General features: G+C 47.2%; 1 pseudogene; it reads right to left on the minus strand.

Annotated features, from left to right (window-relative positions):
* Positions 1-547: 547 nt before the first annotated feature.
* On the minus strand, positions 548-1626 carry LOC136463537 (uncharacterized; annotated as a pseudogene).
* Between the last annotated feature and the right edge of the window lie 17856 nt (positions 1627-19482).

The following is a 19482-nucleotide window of genomic DNA, read 5'->3' on the forward strand; positions in this document are numbered from 1 at the left end:
CTTCATGTGAACATTAATCGGGATCTAATTTCATTTTTCACCATGTATCTGGTTTTATGTTAATGCGAATGACTGGAAGAGATTCTATTAATATGTAAAAGTGGAGAACATATTGCATCAACCATTAACTACTTTGTACAGAGCGTTGTGTTGGGGCCAGCAACACATGAGGAAGATGTAATACCTGTATCCAGAATATGGTCAAAGCATTGATATACTAAATAGTCCGCAAAGTCCAGACTTGTGTCCACTGTCCTCATGTATTGAACATGTTTTAGAACAACAAGTTATGGAAACAGTGGACCAAGCTGTAGCAACAAAAATGGGTTCATATCATGGATGAAGAAGACCAGCAGCAGTCATGCTTGTCTAACTGATCATATTTGAGAAGCCAGTAGAATATATAAAAACGTTGAAATGCCAAAGCTGAAGCAAACCCAAGCTTGGAACAAGGAATATCTATGAACTCAGACTAAATTAATAAAACAGGAGGTGCAATTTCACTGTCATGACCAACAGAAAACAGATCATCATCAGCATATCATGCTTTGGTAGAAACACAAGATCACAGATTGAATTATTAACCACAGGTGCATACTGTACAGTATACAAGTACAATTTTTCATATAACCAAATAAAGCACCAAATACAGAGGTTTATGATTTTTTCTTTCTTGGAAAAGCACAATTTAATCAGAAGAGGAGGCTGGCCCAAGCAGCTATGAAGGCAAAGCCACCCAATGGTGCCGGTGAAGAAAGCTTCCTGTCTTCAAGATAAGCCACGGTGTAGCACCTGACAAAATTATCCATCCTCTGTCAATAACGATTTTATGGCACAATTCCAATATAAATGAAAGATGACACAAGAACAAATTATTTTCTTATTCAATGCCTTCTGACAATTAATAATTTACAATTTACAATTTGGTTAGGGAGGAACAGATGCTTACGTTCCAGAAAAGAGCACGATTCCAGCAGTGAGGAGCCCTCCGAACTGCAAACACGGCAAGAATCGGAGAGGTCATACAAATTAACCGGGAGGTAGCGTAACAGCAAAAATGTTGAAGCGGGCGACACTAGTACTCACGACGTTGGGGCGCTTGGTGATGGGCGCCCCGAGCAGCGCGGCGGTGTGGACGAGATGGTACAGGGACGCGGTGTGCCAAACCTGCCAAAATCATTCACACAAATTATAAAAAGCAGATCGCTAAATTGGGAGGAACGAATCGGAGACGGTAGAGGAATGCGGATGATGGAGAACGTCATCTACCTCTTTGTACGCGGGGTTCTTGGGGCGGAACATGTGCGCTCCGTAGGTGCCGAGCCCCAAAGCGGCGACCCCTGCTCAAGTCAACCGCTCATCCCGGTGGTCTGATTGAGGAAACAGGATTCCAGGAAGAGGAGGGGGCGAGGGAGAAGACGAGAAGAGAAGGGTTGGTTACCGGAGACGGCGGCCACCTTGTGCCACAGCATCGGATCCATCGGCGCCACCATCTTCCTCTTCTCTTTCGTTCGCCTCTTCGGCCTCCTTTGACTTGCTGCTACTGCTGTCTGCTTCAGCATTCTTTTCCTCTCCTCGCTCGTCGGCGCTGGCCGTCGGCAGTCCAGTCATTTTGCGGCCGTATGGGCCGCAAAATAAACCTGGACCAACGCTGTCGTCTGAGGCCTAGCCCGTTACCAATATATGTTTTTAGTTTTATTTACTAGCCCGTTTAGGAATTGGTAATATATGGTGTTCGTGTTAATAATAACTAGTGGAGGTAGAACGTGCGACACGCACGTGTCTATGAAAAATCTTCCATAATAAGAGAATAACAATCAAATTTCTAAATCTAGTTATTATCAGTGTTTTAAATCGCCGGCTAAAGGGTTTAGCGGCACCGTTACCAAACAGCTATAGCCGCTAATCGCCCGCTATATCGCCGCTACGGTGGTGCCCTGCTTTCCTTTTTTTTTATTTTCGCAATTGTATTTCATATAAAAAATACTACTTGTCCCCTCCCGTGAAACAAGTCAATCTTTATCCGGTCAGCTGCTCGCAACCCATGGCCGCTCATTCCCATCCAGACACCAAGCCACCAGTTCCCAGCTTCCGGAGACCTCTGCCCTCCCCCAACTTCTCTAAATTGAACGCACCGTCGGATGCCATTCCTTGGTCCCGTCCCACAGCAGTGCATCTTGGTGACCAATTTCTTGTCAGGATGGAGTCCATACGAGTGGAGGCAGGGCGGCGCCCGGCGAATGCGTGGCCTCGGCTTAGAGGCAGGGTGCTAGACTGCTAGTATCAGGCCGCTTTGCTGGTGCTTCAGCGTGCCTTGAAGCCGACATCAAGCAGAGTGGTTGTTGCTGCAGCTCCGCACCTGGTGCTGCCCTGTCGCCCTGGGGATGGAGTTCTGGCAGCCACGGCGAACAGCGGGAAGGTCCCGCTAGCTCCTGGTTTTGCTTCGACAGATGACAGGCAGAGAACAGTGAGGTGCGACGATGTTAGCGGCGCTAAATCATACCTTATTTAGCGGATTTCGCGGGCTATATCTGGCTATCAGCGCCTCTCATTCTTTAGCGCTAAAAGTCAACTATCCTAGCGACAACTTTGTACAACGGTGATCTCCGACTATAGCAGCAGCTATAGCTAGAGATTTAAAACTTTGGTTATTATAACTATAAAATCGTAGTCCTCAACCATAAAGCCTGATTTTTTATAATGTATAGAAGCAGTCTTTGATGATGACATGACACCCATGCATATGACCATGTTTGGCGCATGGTATGGAGGGGTAGGAGACCAGCAAGGGTGTCCAAGTCAAGAAGGAGGCCCGAGGCTAATTCGGTTCGAGTCCCCGAGGTGGAGGCCAAAAACAACTCAAGTTCGAGCCCGTCTCGGAGTCCAGGAGCAACACGTACTAAAAACGACGTCCAGGTCGCATACGGTGTCCATTTTGGGCGTTCTTTATATGGATGGAAAGATAATTTCATGGAGCTTCCAATGGAACTGGTCCCACCTTAAAATTCAATGGTAGTCAACAGGAATCATCAAAACAAGTGGACGTCCAACAAAATAATTTCGAGTCTGCCTCGGCCTTCAGGACCAGTCTGCCTTAAACTGGTCACCCAGGACGTATCCGGACTCCGTTTTCAACGATTCACATATGGTTGGAAAGCTAATTTGATAAGAAAGCCAATACAAGTGGTCTCACGTCAAAAGCCCTTCATAATCAACGAAAATCGTCGAAACAAGTCAGCATCCAGAATCTGCCAGGGTGCTGCGACACCTTCTTTTGGTCCGTTGGACCGTGTATCGTGTTTGGGCCCATTAGGGGACACGTCTAGGGTAGGCGATGACCCTAAGACCTTTATAATCATATGCCACCGCCGTCATTAGATTTTGGGTTTTACTTAGATTATTCTGTCAAGAACAGTTTCGCCGTTCATCGGTTTGTGAGACCCCAACTTCATGAGATAATCATTCATCTGTAATTTGGTTGTGTTCTTTCTTGTTCTTGCTTGTGTTCTTCGTTGCGCAGGCAAGGATTAGCCTTCTTGGCGAGGTCAACCTGGTCCGTGATTTAGTTGATAACCAGAGGAGCTGTCGTGTTAAGATTGCAGGGTTCAATCTTTCGATCTGAAGCCGGATCGGTGTGTCATTCTCCGCCACAACGATAGTTACCATCACCTGACGAAAGATCGGAATCCCCATTCCCATTAAGTGGTATCGAAGCTTCAGGTATTACCGTTAGGTTTATCATTATCCTAGTTTTGTTTTGTCTTTGTCCTATAAATCCAGAAAATTGCCCCACAAAAATATTTGTGTTCATCGTTGTTTTTTTCTCATATCCCATCACCCGTTGTGCTATTGCAATATTTTTAACTTCAGTTTGCTTTATTGAACCATTGTCCCTCGTAGGTCATCGTGTTGCTGTGTTTAATCGAGCCGTTGGTCTTGTTTGAGTCTATTCGAGCACCTAAAGTTGGCCGCCAGTGGTCAGTTCCTATATCTCTCCCCGATTGGTATTTTTCACTAGGTTGTTTTTCCTTGTCTAGAGCAAAGTAGCTTCACGGTGAAGGGAAGGAAGGAAAGGCATGTTTCAGTTTATATGAGTAAAATATTCCATCTTTAATTAGTCGTGCGGGAGACAAACAAGAAATAAATCTAATCTTTAATCCGCTTGTTTCCTGCACTATACACCATATTTTCCTGCTCAAGCATCTTGTGCTTTGTGTCTAGCTTGCGACAACAAAACTTAAGAGGGTAGTGCCAATCTGCTGCTGCTATTTGTCCTTTTTTTTCTCTGTGCCACGGTTCTTAGTGCTAATCATCTATCTTATCAGCTCATATATTGCGGCACTTTCTGATTGAAAAAATAATAATAATAGCAAAAGGCAAAGTGCAAAGTGCAAAAAAAAGAGCCACACAAAAAAATCAGAGAAGAACAAAAGGCAGAAGGTGCAAAAAAAAGACGCATCAAGAAAAAAAAATCCAGAAGTGCTTGCATCCTTTTGAGTCCTTGTGCTGAGTTGTATTGTATTGCTTGCTTGAACTAGGTCCAGAACGACTTTAGGCCAGCGACATAGACTAGCTTGGGACTACTTTTCAATCTTACAATTTCTGAATTAAATTATTGCTATTCCTTGCTACCATATTTTAAGCCTCCCAAACTTCATATATATACTTTAAATCAGTACAGAAAAAAGGTCCTTGCAATCTCGGTGCCACTGTCTCACAGGTATCATAAACCAGCCATTGGTTGTACCGCCTACTGCTTGCGTTGATAAGAACTTTGTAAGAGCTTGGTAAGACACTTTCATTTGCTGTGAAAAGTGGCACCACAACCTAAGTAGTTGATAGGGATAATACTTTTATGTTGTCTTTTGCTGTCTTCTAACAATGACAGGTTGTTCGTATCCACCGACTTATGATGGTATAGGTGTTGATGAGTACATAGAGTGGAAAATTACCATCGATAACATATTTGCTACTCGCTTTATGTGTCCAAGGAGAAAGGTAAATAATGCAGCTAGTGTTTTGCGACAGTCTACTTTATCTTGGTGGGAGTCTTTAAATCCTTCTGATAAACCTCAAACTTGGAATGATATGAAACTCCTTATGCGAGAAACCTTTGTTAATCCACCTCCTGTTTTGACTTCATATGCTGAGATGCACCATTTAGAGGAACAGTCTGTTGTTATTTCTCTTGCTATGACTAACCTTCTGTAGGATAATGTCCATAAGTGAGAGGATGACATGGAAGAAAATGAGGAGCTCACAACCTTATATGCAAATTCAGAACCATCACTTCACAATGCACCTATTACTCTTACTAAGAACACATGTAATGCCCATGGTGCTACACTCACAGAAGGTGAGAATTGTTTTAATGTACTAAATTTTTTCACAAACCATGCTATCATAGAGCAATTGTTAGTGAAACCCTCTCTTAATTTATCTCTGCCCCAAGATAATTTGCTTGATGTTCCTAGTGATAAAGATGAATTGATTGATGATGCTTCAGTTTCACATATTTTGGAACCAGTCACTTGTGCTAAAAATAAACATGTTCATATTGCTACTAAAACTGATGAGTTCAAACAGTTGTCTTCTTTACATACTTTGGGTTACATTGAATTTGATGTTTTGTGTAACCTAGATTGTTTGGAGGAGAGCCTTTTTAAATATGCTGATTTGCCTTGGTTTTCTAAACACACATATCATGTTATTGGCAGATATAACAATAAGGGACAATATATGATACATCGAGTATACATTCGTAATAATATGAATTCTTCTTTTGTTGTACAAGATTATGATCGTTTAGAGGGCAACTATAATAATACAAACATTTTTTTATGTTCCTCAAAGAAACAAGTTCACTTCCAAGAAGGGGAGCATTATTGATTGCTACCTATGTCTGCTCGACCATCTATTCTTGCATTGTCTTTGGTTAGTTCTAATCTTTTGCAGGATAGTGTTGACATACATCGCGTGCATTTGGATCATGGAGTCTACATGCTTGCTAAAATTTTTATGCGAGATGACATGCTAGAAACTTGTAAACATGGTCATGTTATTTCTCACAATTATTTAAGTTTTCTTTATCCTCACAACCCCATTCTTCTTTATATTGTGCAGGATCAGTTTCAAGCATAATCGACGCCGAGGATGGCTTTTCGTCAAGAAGGGAAGGATGATGAGGACATGACACCCATGCATACAACCATATTTGGTGCATGGTATGAAGGGGTAGGAGGCCAGCAAGGGTGACCAAGTCAAGAAGGAGGCCCGGGGCTAATTCGGTTCGAGTCCCCGAGGTGGAGGTCCAAAACAACTCAAGTTCGAGCCCGTCTCGGAGTCCAGGAGCAGCACGTACTAAAAATGACGCCCAGGTCACATACGGTGTCCGTTTTAGGCGTTCTTTATATGGATGGAAAGATAATTTCATGGAGCTTCCAATGGAACTAGTCCCACCTTAAAATTCAATGGTAGTTAACGGGAATCATCAAAACAAGTGGACATCTAATAGAATAATTTTGAGTCTGCCTCGGCCTTCAGGACCAGTCTGCCTTAAACTGGTCACCCAGGACGCATCCGGACTCCATTTTCGACGATCCACATATGGTTGGAAAGCTAATTTGATAAGGAAGTCAATCCAAGTGGTCTCACATCAAAAGCCCTTCATAATCAACAGGAATCGTTGAAACAAGTCAGCATCCAAAATCTGCCAGGGTGCTGCGACACCTTCTTTTGGTCCGTTGGACCGTGTATCATGTTTGGGCCCATTAGGGGGCACGTCCAGGGTAGGCGATGACCCTAAGACCTTTATAATCATATGTCGCCGCTGTCATTAGGTTTTGGGTTTTGCTTAGATTATTCTGTCAAGAACAGTTTCGTCGTTCATCGGTTTGTGAGACCCAACTTCATAAGATAATCATTCATCTACAATTTGGTTGTGTTCTTTCTTGTTCTTGCTTGTATTCTTCATTGCGCAGGCAAGGATTAACCTTCTTGGTGAGGTCAACCTGGTCCATGATTTGGTTGATAACCAGAGAAGCTGTGGTGCTAAGATTGCAGGGTTCGATCTTTCGATCTAAAGCCGGATCAGTGTGTCATTCTCCACCACAACGATAGTTACCATCACCTGACGGAAGATCGGGATCCCCGTTCCCATTAGTCTTGAACTCATATCACCATTGGCCTAATCACAAACTCATAAAAATTTACAGCATCACTTGTAATGTCATATGGAAAGAATATTATTTCTAATGCATAGCGAAGCATAATGGCAAAATATTAATTTTCCTAATGTGTAGAAGCCGTCACAAACTCAAATCAATATTATTCTAGGCCCAAAGTAATAAACAATTACCATCACCTCTATCCTAATTGAAAATAAAGAATATTGATCTAGGCATACATATATATTTAGGTGAAGGCCAAACCCATCCAATAAACAGAGACATAAATATTGTATCCAACACTTTTGGTAAAGAACTCAATGAACTCACTTGTGTATGTTCGCCCGGTCTGGGTACCTCTCTAGTGCTTCCTTCACAAACTCCTTGTCATCCTTCTTGTTGAACTCCACTTGCAGGGTGCTCTCGTCGACAAGTTTCAGGTTCGGCAGCTGCATGAACCGTATGCTCTTGACCTACCTAATGTTACCTTGTACTTGAAGACGTACTCCTGCACAAGTGGGATCACCATGAGCTACATGAACATTCAGTTAAATACAAAGAAGGCAGCATATTGGAGTCAAGGAGTAAAATCAAATATACATTTACTGAATTGGAGCAAAATATAATAGATCTACAGACCGATTATTTATATATAGATGGATACAAAATATGCATGCAGTGCCATTGATCATAACATTAATAGATAGAGGCTCTTTGGATAGGGAAAACAAATTCAACGAGCAAGTTTGAGTATCAACTGCACGTGCGGCACTCACGTGTATCATAAAACTTTATTCACAATAGAAGAATTATATACTCACACTTAATAAATTATGTTCCATGGTAAAATGAATTTTAACCAAATAGCCAGTAAACATAATTAAGGACAAACTTTGGTAAGGAAGTTTCAATAGGCTTAAAAACTTAATTGATATTTGCACATACAATTTAACAATTAAGCAAATGCATCAATTCCTGCCCCTCAAGAGCGGGCCAAATTAACTGTTTAGACATACATATCTCTTGGTCAAGCGTGAATATTAGAGTTTTTAGTTAGATAAAAACTCTTTTTATTCAACAAACAGGTCATTTGTTCTTAAACCCTTGACATTTTGAATTCATTTCCTCTAGGTCAAGCTTATTTCAAATTATCTGTTTAAGCATCCTATATCTCTTAGTCAAGTGTGAATATTAGAGTTTTTGGCTAGATAAAAACTCTTTTTATTCAACAAACAAATCACTGGTTCTTAAACCTTGACATTTTGAATTCATTTCCTATAGGTCAAGCTTATTTTAAAGAAGGCAATATTGCTACTTGGACTTATTATTATGGTCAAATGTGAATATTAGAGCTCTCAGCTCGATAAAAAACTCATTTTGTTCAACAAACAAATCATTGGTTCTTAAACCCTTGATATTTTCAACAGTATTTCCTTGAGGACTTCTAAAATTTGTAAATCGATAAATGCCATCTGGACTGTGTAAATTAGATGGCAGTGTATTTATGAGGATATAATCGAGCATGTTTCTAGGATCCTCCTCCCTCTGGTTAGCTTGATGAGGAACTTGATGATAATTGAGAAGCATGGTGGGTTTGTGCCAAGGGCATCACATGCGGATTGCACACGCGATGGTTGTCGGTGTTTCGAGTTACCACCAACGAGTAAATTTCTAGTATTGTGCGTCTGGCTCAGATGGTGTGCTTAGAGGACACACAGTTTATACTGGTTTGGGTAGAATGTCCCTATGTTTAGTTCATTGCTGCTACTCGTGTTACTAGCATAGAAATTTTGTAGTAAGGGGTCACAAACAGGCAAGAGAGGGACAGGTCCTAAGTCTCTGGTGGAAAAGAGTGAACGAGTGCCAAGAGCTCGGTTGCTACTTAGTCGTGTGCTTGTGTTGTGCTCTAGTCGATTCAAGGTTCGATGGGTTTATGGTGGTTCGATCGGGTCTGGCCTCAATCGATTGATTCAAGTTTTTTCCATGGGACGCCCTGCTTTCTCTTTTGTAGACCAACAGAAAGCATGGGTTACAGCGGAGGAAAAGAGAGGAAATGAGAGGGAGAGGACGACCTTTAGGATCACCAGGTTCTTCTTATCCTTCATGTGGGTCCCATCGACCCTGTAGATATCAATAGGGATAGCTCCACGTCGTGGACCCATCCGCCACTGGCGCCACGTGCCGGAGTCGTCTACCGGTCATGGTGTTCCATTCCATCATAGCAGACATCGTGGTGAGCTGATGTGCCTACCAGTGTTCGTACGGGGGTTAGGTAGAACAGCATGATACACTCGATGCTATTCTTGATGTGAACCCTCTGGTATGGCCCCCCATGGCCATGGGTTACATCGAGGCATGCGGGTCTCTTCCCTAGTGTTAGAGCTTTGACCCAGGCCCATACGCTTAGACCTAGAGTGGTTGGTGGTGGCATGGGTCTCTGTCGGGTGAGACAGAGTCCGTGGCCTTAGGGTCGGATGAGGCAGAGTCCTCCCCTAGAGGTTGGGCAAGGCAGAGCTCAAACCCAAGGGTTGGGCGAGGCGAAGCGCAAACCTAAGGGTTGAGCATGGCAGAGCGCAAACCCAAGGGTCGGGTGAGGCAGAGCCCATGGCCTTGGGGTCGGGCGAGGCAGAGCCCTTCCCTAGAGGCCGAGCGAGGCGGTGCACAAACCCAAGGGCCGGGCGAGGTAGAGCGCAAACCCAAGGGTTGGGTGAGGTGGAGTCCGTGGCTTTGGGGTCGAGCGAGGCGGAGTCCTTCCCTAGAGGCTCCCTAGAAGTCAGTCGAGGTGGAGCCTGCATGCCTGGGGTCGGTTGGAGCCATAGTTATGCTCTTGACTGTTCGGATGAATTAATGTTGATGACCATTAGCCTCTCCTCTTCGGGTACCCTAGTATTGGTACCTGACAATAGCCCTCGAGCCTACAGAGGAGTAGGATACTCCTTCGAAGGTTTTTCCAAATGGGAGGACTCTGAGGGCCTTGGCCGTCTTTTGTCGTCCATGACATGACCTAGGGACGTTGATTGCCTTTCATCGAGATCGGACCCCTCGGGGGTATAGCCATGAGATCTAGTAGGTCAGAAAAGGTCTTTCCTGATTTCGACCCCTATGGAGGTCTGTCATTCTATGACTGAGCGTTCGGCCTTTGTGTGAGTCCAACTTTCCTCGAGCCCCTACCTGTAGCAGGGGTTCGGTCAAGGATCGACTCGTCTTTGTGATTGTCTTCCCTCAAGCATTTTTTCTGATAAAAACGAAGGGGCCAAGCCATGTCATGATTTTTCTCTATGGACGAATCATGGTGCTCGATGAGTCATTAATGGGCTAGTCCAAGTGGGGCCCTAACATCCCATTCATGGGGATCCAACTCTATTAGCTGGTGACTGGCTCTAGTGTCTCAGCGGTCAATCCATATAGTTCTTGGGTCCATTCGATCGGTCCTGAGGGCTCTCTACCTTTCTTCGAGGAAAACCGTGGATTGAGTTCGGCCGAGACTCGAACGTGGGCTGGGATGCCCACGATGCTCATGTGCTCGGGTACTAGTCACTAGCAGGGCCATCCTTTTCCTCCCCTTAGTTTAAAGGTGCCCATAGCAGTTGTTGAACCCATCGGTGGGCCAACCTTCGAGCTCTTGGGCCTAGACGGGCCATAGTAGCATATTTAGCTCTGTATCCCTTTAACCTGTGATGGGTCATGACCCATTCAAGAAGGTGAAACATTTAGTGAGTTTTCTAAGGGAGCGGATAGAGGTTGCGTGTGTGCACCCTACGTTGAGACATGGTGGCATATCATGGTAGGCGTGGAGATCTAGGTGGGTGGTTGGTTTCCTCGCACCTGTCACCCCTATAAAACCAAAGGGTTAGCCCCCCGGATTGCATACCTTGCCTCCTTGCCTCCGCAGCCACGACCGCCGCCACCAATCGCTTAGGTTTCCTACCTCCACATCTCTGTCGTTGTTGAGCCCGCATCCATCTGCCCCCACCTCCAATGGATACGTGGTGCCATTCCGACATCACCTTCCAGCACATGGAGTGCCTCATCCATCATGGTCTTCTCCGCACATAGACCTCAACCGGGGAGTGGCTACTACCCGGCGAGGATGACTTGTCATCGCCGCTCGATAGCTATGTGGCATCGTTCGCCCACTTCCATAAGCATGGCTTTGTGACCCCCACCCATATATTTCTTCAGGGGCTGCTGCACTACTATAGGATCGAGCTGCGGCATCTCAATCCCAATGGGATCCAGCACATGGTGACATTCATTGCCCTGTGCGAGAGATTCTTGGGGATCAGCCCCCACTTCAACTTGTGGAGGTACTTCTTCACCATCACCCTCTAGAAGAAGAGGGAGAAAAGTGGCAGGCAGGAGCTGCATATGCCGATGGGGTGCACCAACATCAAACTTCAGAACAATCAGGTCGGCGAGTACCTGTCCATGCGGCTCTCGATGTCAAGCAAGGGGTGGCACTCATAGTGGTTCTACCTCAAGAACAATGCCACTGCTCCTTTGTCGGAGTTCACTGAGCGCCTGATCAAAGAGGCCTTGGAGCCATGGAGGAAGTGGGGCATCCTAGAGAAGGATAAAAAGAAGATCTGAGACTGCATCGCCGCCATCCACATCCTAAAGGAGAGCGGCCTGAAGGGGTCAGGTATCATAGGGGCCTACCACGCAAGTAGGGTGGTGTCGTTGATGACCCACGCGCTCCTACTATATGCGATGGTGCTCGAGGCATCGTTCAACGGAACGACGCTTGCTGAGGGGATGCTCCCCAACTCTGAGATTACGCAACGCATCAAGGAGGCAATGGAGCCTTTGTAGGACGACACATGTGCCCCCCTCAATTTCATGTACCTAGTGCCAGGGCATCCTCTGATGCACCCAGAGCTAGGCCACATCATCTTCATAAGTTTCCCTTTCTCTTTCCTTCTCTTCAATTGATTTCTCGACCCCTTATACTAACTTTGAGAGGGACGGGACCTGCCGAGGGACCTCATCCTCACAGATCACCTGACGCTGTTGCTGAGGGATTCGGCTATGAGGATGGTGAATCACACCATGGGGTGAGAGGCTGAGGAAGGCAAAGGAGGACAAGGAAGATGCAGTGGAAGCTATAGGTGCAAGAATGAGGGGAAGACACTGATAGTGATGATGATGATGGTGACGACGACGAGGTAGCTGATGATATTGAATGAGACAAACTAGAGAACGAGGATGCGCTAACAGGTATCAGCTCATCCTTGCAGGCATCAGGACCCTTCCTGTTCCACGGAGGGGAGGGTATGTCTGGGGAGTCGGTGGAGGTGGGCCGTATTGTTGGCCTACCCTTGGAGCCAATAGAAGTGGGCGGCTCTACCGTTGCACCCAAGGTGCCAGCGGAGGTGGGCGGCTCCACCGTCATGCCCCAAGTGCCAAGAGGAGTGAGCCCCCCTGCCTAGGAGTAGGGGGTGGTCTCGTAACGGCCTCGCTCTGACGAGGAGAACCAAAGGTCAGGGGGTTCGCCCCCCAAATGCATATGTCGCCTGACGATGCTGAAGTGAGTTATTAGTTCCTCTATTTTTCTGGTTTTGGTCAGATTTCATCATGACTTATGCTTTTTGTCCCTTGCAGCGTTGGCAGGCAGTGTAATCCTTTAGCACTAGAGTCGAAGAAGAGCGTCACCCTCTAATTGAGGTGGCAGCCATTGGCTGGTGTTGCACCTATTTCAGGAGGGAGCGGTGCTAGTGTGACTACGTCGCTGGCTGGTCAGGTGCTACCTATGGTATCGCCCATGCCCTTGGTGGGATGGATAGACATAGGGGCTCAAGGGGTGCCTTTAGAGGTCGTGGAGTAGCTAGCGATGGTCGTAATATCGCTGCTGATGATGGGGCAAATGGGGCTATTGACCACGCTTGTGGCATCGACCATGGTGGGCATGATGCAGTTGGTCATGACCCCGCCAATGCTGGTGGAGGTGGTGGCAGCCGTGATAGATGGGTCACAGTCGAGCACAACTGTAGCGGCACCTATGGCACTAGAGTGACCCATGCCATCAGTGGCCCAAGTGATGGCGCCTAGCATGGGTCGGATAGAGGGGGACATGGCTAAGGGGTCCTCGGGAGTCGTGGTGCTGGGAGAGAGGTCGATGTCCGCACCGCTGACTCTTTTGTCACTAGAGGGGGCGTCCTAGCAGGGACATCATGGTGAGAGGGATTAGCGACACTTGGAGCCAATGGAGAGTCATCCCTAGCCCTGATGTCGGTGGGTAGTGGCTCACCTACATGGGGCGAGCCCCTTCTCCGGTGGATGACTGTGGAGGATCCAGAGTCGACACTTTTCACCCTTGATGCCACCACCGAGAGCATGGAGTGGGAGAGCCTTGATGGAGGGATCGCGTCCGTGCTTGAGGCCCTAAACCACGCCATGGGCGCATTGTGCAACATCGTCGTTCCCTCTAGCCGGGTATTGTTTGGTCCTAGTTTTTGCCCTTATCCTTCTTTGTATGCTTTATGTATCCTGACCATCATCTTCCTATAGTCCCTCATAGCTCGCAGCTGGGGGAAATCTCAGTTCCTTCATCAGTGGAAGGAGGCCTAGGACCACCTCGTCAAGGAGGTATGGCTATGTAGGGAGGTAATAGCTTAGCTTGTCGCCGCCCAGTAGAGTGTGGCCGAGCTGACTCCCCTCACTAAGGAGGCAGATAATCTTCAGTTTTGGGTGGCCAAGGCCCATTGGGATGCTGACGAGGCCAAGAAGGCATTCAAGGCCTTATCGATGAGGTTGTGGAAGGACGACGAGGAAGCCGCTAGGGTCAGGAAGGAGCAGGATGAGTTGCTCTAGAAGGACGCTGAGACCTGCCAGTGGATCCTTGACCTTCTAGCCGAGGTTGAGAAGGAAAGGGAATCGAAGCTGGGGGCCAAGGAGAAGCTCATGACCCTAGAGAAGAAGGCGAGCCTAGAGGCTACGGTGGTTGCTTAACTACATAAGAAGCGGGATGAACTACTCCAAACCATGGAGAGGCTCCACTCAGAACATAGTGCGGCTCATGAGGAGCATGACTAGGCTTTCTGAGAGTGTGACCAAGCCTGCTAAGAGCACAACGACATGCAGCAGAAGGTTGGCTCACTCTAGGCTGAGCTCGAAAGCGTGATGACCTAGAAGCTGGAGGTCGAGAGCATTTCTACCGGGCTAGCTATGGACCTTGCTGAGGTGAGAAGGAATCTTTAGGTAGAGAGTGACAAGCTCGGTATCCTGACCACCGCCCTCGGAGTGGTCTACGATGACCTTTAGGTGGTGTAGTCGAAGGGGACCTGCTCGCTCATGGCTCATCTCATTGAGATCATAGCTCGGGTGTGCCAGCTTGAGAGGAGTGCCCTTCGCATCAGGGTCAATTAGTCCTTCATGATTGCTCATTCTCATTATGGGGACAACATCGATCTAGAGGTAATGAGCCATGGCTACGCGCCAGGCTATGAAGTCCACAAGCTATAAGAGATGGAGACGGTAGTGGCTCCCCTTTCGTAGGACCTGGTGGACAAGATAGAAGACATAGTTCTCCCCTAGAGGGGGTAGTTAGTTAGATAGGTCGGGTGGTCGTTCTTGTAATAAGCGGACAAGTTCTGACCCTTATGTATCATTTAAACAAACTTGTCATTTCGTTTGATCAAATCTATTCTTTTGTTTCAGTGTGAACAAATTTGTTTTTTCTCCCTTTTATGTGTGAAAAGGGGTTAGTGCATTCTGACCCTTCCATTTGTTAAGACCGTAGAGTTCGAGGTGTAGGATGGAAACTCTGATCATGCTGGTAAGCAAGAGTGCCATAGCCACTGGGGCGTAGGTTTCTCATAGTTTGACCAGCCTTACTTAGTAATTTGTTTCCATGAACCTTGCCCCTAGGTTTTTAACATGAGGAAGGGGTCGGGCACAGTGACTGTTTCACAAAGGGTGTATATATACCTTTATCAGCCCCCGAGTGAGACTCGATCCCTTACCATTGCAGGGGTCAGTTGTCACTAAAGATCGAGGAGAAGATAGCAAAACTAGTCTTAGTTTTCACGCGTACCCCCTCCCTAGGATCTGAGCAAGCATTCTACGACCACACATTCAGTCTTCTTGCAAGTCCAACTTCCCTCGAGCCCTCACGCGTAGCAGGGGTCTGGTCGAGGGTTGGCTCATCTTTGTGATCATTACCCCATCCATGGTTTCCGCAACCGGAGGGGCTGAGCTGACGTTACTTGCCTCGATGGCTCGAGTGACTTGCTCGGTGAGCTTGCTAACGGGCATGTTTGAGTGGAATCTGGGACCGTCGTTCATGATGGGGTCAGCATAGCCCTCATGTGGCATTCCACTACTCCTTAACCCACCTCCTAGTGGATGCCCGTGTCGCTCCGGAGAGTGACTCAAGTGGCCCGCTGGACTCCCCTCGATGGAGATTCTATGGGATCGATTCAAGGTTAGGATCAAATGAGAAGGTTGAGATGACCCTGTCTGCTTCTAAGTGGGTCAGGCAAAGGCCATTGGGGCTCATCTACATTTTCTCCCCTAGCTCTATTTGATGCAAGGTGGCCTCGAGCCCTTCGTGGGTTGGCCTTTGAACACTGGTCAATTGTATTCTTGAGTTAGGGTCGGGCGGCTCGAGCCCCCGAGCCCCATTGGGGTCGGTAGGGGTCGGCCGAATTTCATGTGTCACCCCATCCGTGGTTTCCACAACTAGAGGGGCTTAGCTAATGACACTTGCCTTGATGGCTCGAGTGTCGTGCTCGGTGAGCTCGCTAATGGGCATGTCCGAGTGGAATCCGAGTCCGTTGTACACTGACGGGGTCAACATAGCCCTCATGTGGCAGTCCACTAGTCCTTAACCCACCTCCCGGTAGATGCCCGAGTTATTCTAGAGACTGACTCAGGTGGCCTGCTGGCCTCTCCTCGATGGAGATTCTATGGGCTTGACTCGGGGTTAGGATCAAATGAGAAAGATCAAGATGTCCCTATCTGTTTTTGAGCAGAGTCAGGCAAGGGCTGTTGGGGATCATCTATGTTTTTCTCCCTTAGCTCTATTTGACGTGAGGCGGCCTCGGGCCCTTTGTGGGTCAGCCTTCAAACCTCGGTCGGTCGCCACTCATATCGAATGAGACGACTACCACTTTATGATGCAACGCGAAGCGTTGTGATGCAATAATTGCATATGCGATGCTTGGATGTACGGGATGAATGTAAGGATGAATGAATGAATGTATGAATGCATGCGTGAGAATGGATGAATGAATGATCATGCACTAGAAAAGAAAAGTGGGGGTTGGTAAAGTTACCTTGATGGCTTGAGTGACGGGTTCGGGGAGCACTTACCGGATATGTCCGTGTGGGGTCCAGATCCATCATTCATGACGGAGTTGGCATAACCTGTATAGGGCATCCTACTGCTCCTTACTTGTCTCTCGACAATGACTCGAGTCATTCAATCGACTTAGGTGACCTGCTGGCCTCTCCTCGATGGAGATTCCACATGTGGGCCCCTCCGAACCCTTCTTGGGAAGGCGGAGGCTAAAGCTTGTGGTGCGAGGACAAAAACTCTGATCATGCTGGAGAGCAAAAACACCATAGCCACTGTGCTGTAGGTTTTTTTGTAGCCTGACCAGTTTTACTTAGAGTTTGTTTCCACACACCTTACCTCTAGGTTATAGCATGAGAAAGGGGTTGGGCATTGAGAATGTCTACCGAATAGACACTCTTGCTAGCCCCCGAGTGAGGCCTGACCCCCTACCGTTGCTGGGGTCGAGGGCTCGATAACAAAATTAATAAGAGAGAACGTGCGTAAATTAGGGGTGACCCATCTCTCAACAGCGTCCCGAACCATCTGATCAACTTGGGTGACCCATTGGCATAGGACTTACTTCAATGGCACGAGTGACTGGTTTAGGGAGCTCTTACCGGATATGTTCAAGTGGAATTCGGGTCCGTCGCTTGTGAAGGAGTTGTAATAACCCGCATGGGGCATTCTACTGCTCCTTACCCATCTCTCGACAGTGGCCAAGCCATCCGATCGACTTGTGTGACCCGCTAACATAGGGCTTTCCTGTGGAGATAGAGGATGAGATCATCCCCCAAGAATTTAGTTAGGTAGATGAGCCATTCGGTGAACTTGTAATAAGTGGACAAGCTCTTAAATTTTGTTATGGCCTAACAGATTTTTAGCCCTTGTCCCCTTTTCGTATAAAAAAGTTAGTGCGTTCTAACCCCTTCTATCATTAAGGTCATAAAGCTCGGGGTGTGGGTGAACAAACTCTGATCACGCTGGTGAGCAAAAACATCATAGCCGCCGAGGCGTAGGTTTCTTGCAGTTCGACTAGTTTTGCTCAGCGTTTGTTTTTGCAACCCTAGCTTCTAGGTCTCAACATGAGAGAGGGTCAGGCACATAGAATTTTTGCTAGGCAGATAGACTCTTAAACGCGTACTGACTCTTTCTGTGGCTAAGGCCAAAAAGCCTAGGGTGTGGAAAAAACTCTGATCACGCTGGTGAGCAAAGACACCATAGCCACCGATGCATAGGTTTCTTGCAGTCTGACCAGTTTTACTCAGCATTCATTTCCATGACCCTCGCTTCTGGGTCTTAACATGAGAAAGGGTCGAGCATAGAGACTGCCTACTGGATAGATATGCTCTTATTAGCCCCTGAGTGAGAACCGACCCCTTGCCATTGCTGGGGTCGGGTGTCACTAAAGGTCAGGGAGTCGATAGCAGAACTGATAAGAGAAAGTGTGCGTATATTAAGGTTAAAAGCGATGTAGCTGCTCGATATTCTAGGCATTGATGAAGACTTTGCTATCAATGGTCTCGAGCTTGTAGGTGCCTGGTCGGAGCACCTCCGTGATGACGTATGGTCCCTCCCATGGTAGAGAGAGCTTGTGGCGGTTCTTGTTGTTCTAGATGAGGTGGAGCACTAGGTCCTTAAAATTGAAGGCCCAACCTTGCACTCAACGGTTGTGGTACTGATGCAATGCTTGCTGGTATTTGGTCAAGCAGAGGAGGCCGACATCGCGTGCTTCATCTAGCTGGTCCATGGCATCCTCAAGGGATGTCTTGGCTCCCTGTTTATCGTACGCCCTAACCCTTAGAGCTCCATAGTCGAGGTTGGTTGAGAGGATAGCCTCAGAACCATAGACCATGAAGAATGGTGTGTAGCTGGTGGCCCGGCTAGGGGTTGTCCTTAGGATCTAGAGCACCGTGGGAAGTTCCATGACTCATCATCCGCCAAACTTGTTCAATTGGTTGAAGATCCTAGGCTTGAGGCCTTATAGGACCATGCCGTTCGTGCGCTCGACCTACCTGTTCATGCAGGGATGCACCATGGCGGTCTAATTAATGCAGATGTGATATTCATCATAGAATCAAAGGAACTTCTTTCTAGTGAACTATGTGGTGTTGTCCATGATAATGGAGTTTGGGACCCTAAAGCAATGGACGATGTCAAGGATGAACAACACGGCTTGCTCGGACTTGATCGCGGAGATCGGTCGAGCCTCTACACACTTTGTAAACTTGTCTATGGTGACAAGCAAGTGCTTATAGCCCCTAGATGCTCTCTTGAGAGGTCCGACCAGATTGAGGCCCCAGACCACGAATGGCCATGTGATGGGGATCGTCTGGAGTGCTTGGACTAGTAGGTGGGTCTACTAGGCGTAGTACTGACACCCTTCGTAGGTGCACACAATATGTAAAGTGTCAGCTACAGTGGTTGGCCAGTAGAAGCCTTGTCGGAATATATTTCTAACCAGGGTTCTAGACATGGCATGGTGACTACAGACCCCACCGTGGATATCACTCAGCAACTGCTTCCCTTGCTCGATGGGGATGCAGCACTGTAGGATCCTAGTGTGGCTCCACCTATAGAGTTCACCATGAACAATGGCAAAGGATTTGGCACAACATGCGAGCCACCGAGCCTCCATCTTGTCCATCGATAGTGCCTCACAGAGGAGGTAGTCGAGGTAAGGCGTCCTCTAGTAGGCTAGAGGGTTGGGCTCTATCGTTGGATCCTCGTCAAGCTCCATGACCTCAGGGTTGGATGGTGTCGACGGCTGGTTAGCCCTAGAGCCTAGGGTAGGTGGCCCATCACTGGCTTATTCTAGCTCCTCATAGTGGACCAAGGGCTTATGCTAAATCGCTAGCGAAGACACCTGTTGGCACCGGCTCTCGGTCGGACATCGCTTTCACCAGTGCATCGACCGCCTCATTGAGATGCCTCGAGATGTGGTTGAGCTGAAGACTGTCGAACTTGTCCTCTAGCTGGCAGACTTCTCAGCAATATGTAGCCATCTTAGCATTGTGGCAGCTCGACTTCTTCATGACTTGG

This window comes from Miscanthus floridulus, chromosome 1 (genome assembly GCF_019320115.1).
Source record: "Miscanthus floridulus cultivar M001 chromosome 1, ASM1932011v1, whole genome shotgun sequence".
Lineage (NCBI taxonomy): Eukaryota > Viridiplantae > Streptophyta > Magnoliopsida > Poales > Poaceae > Miscanthus > Miscanthus floridulus.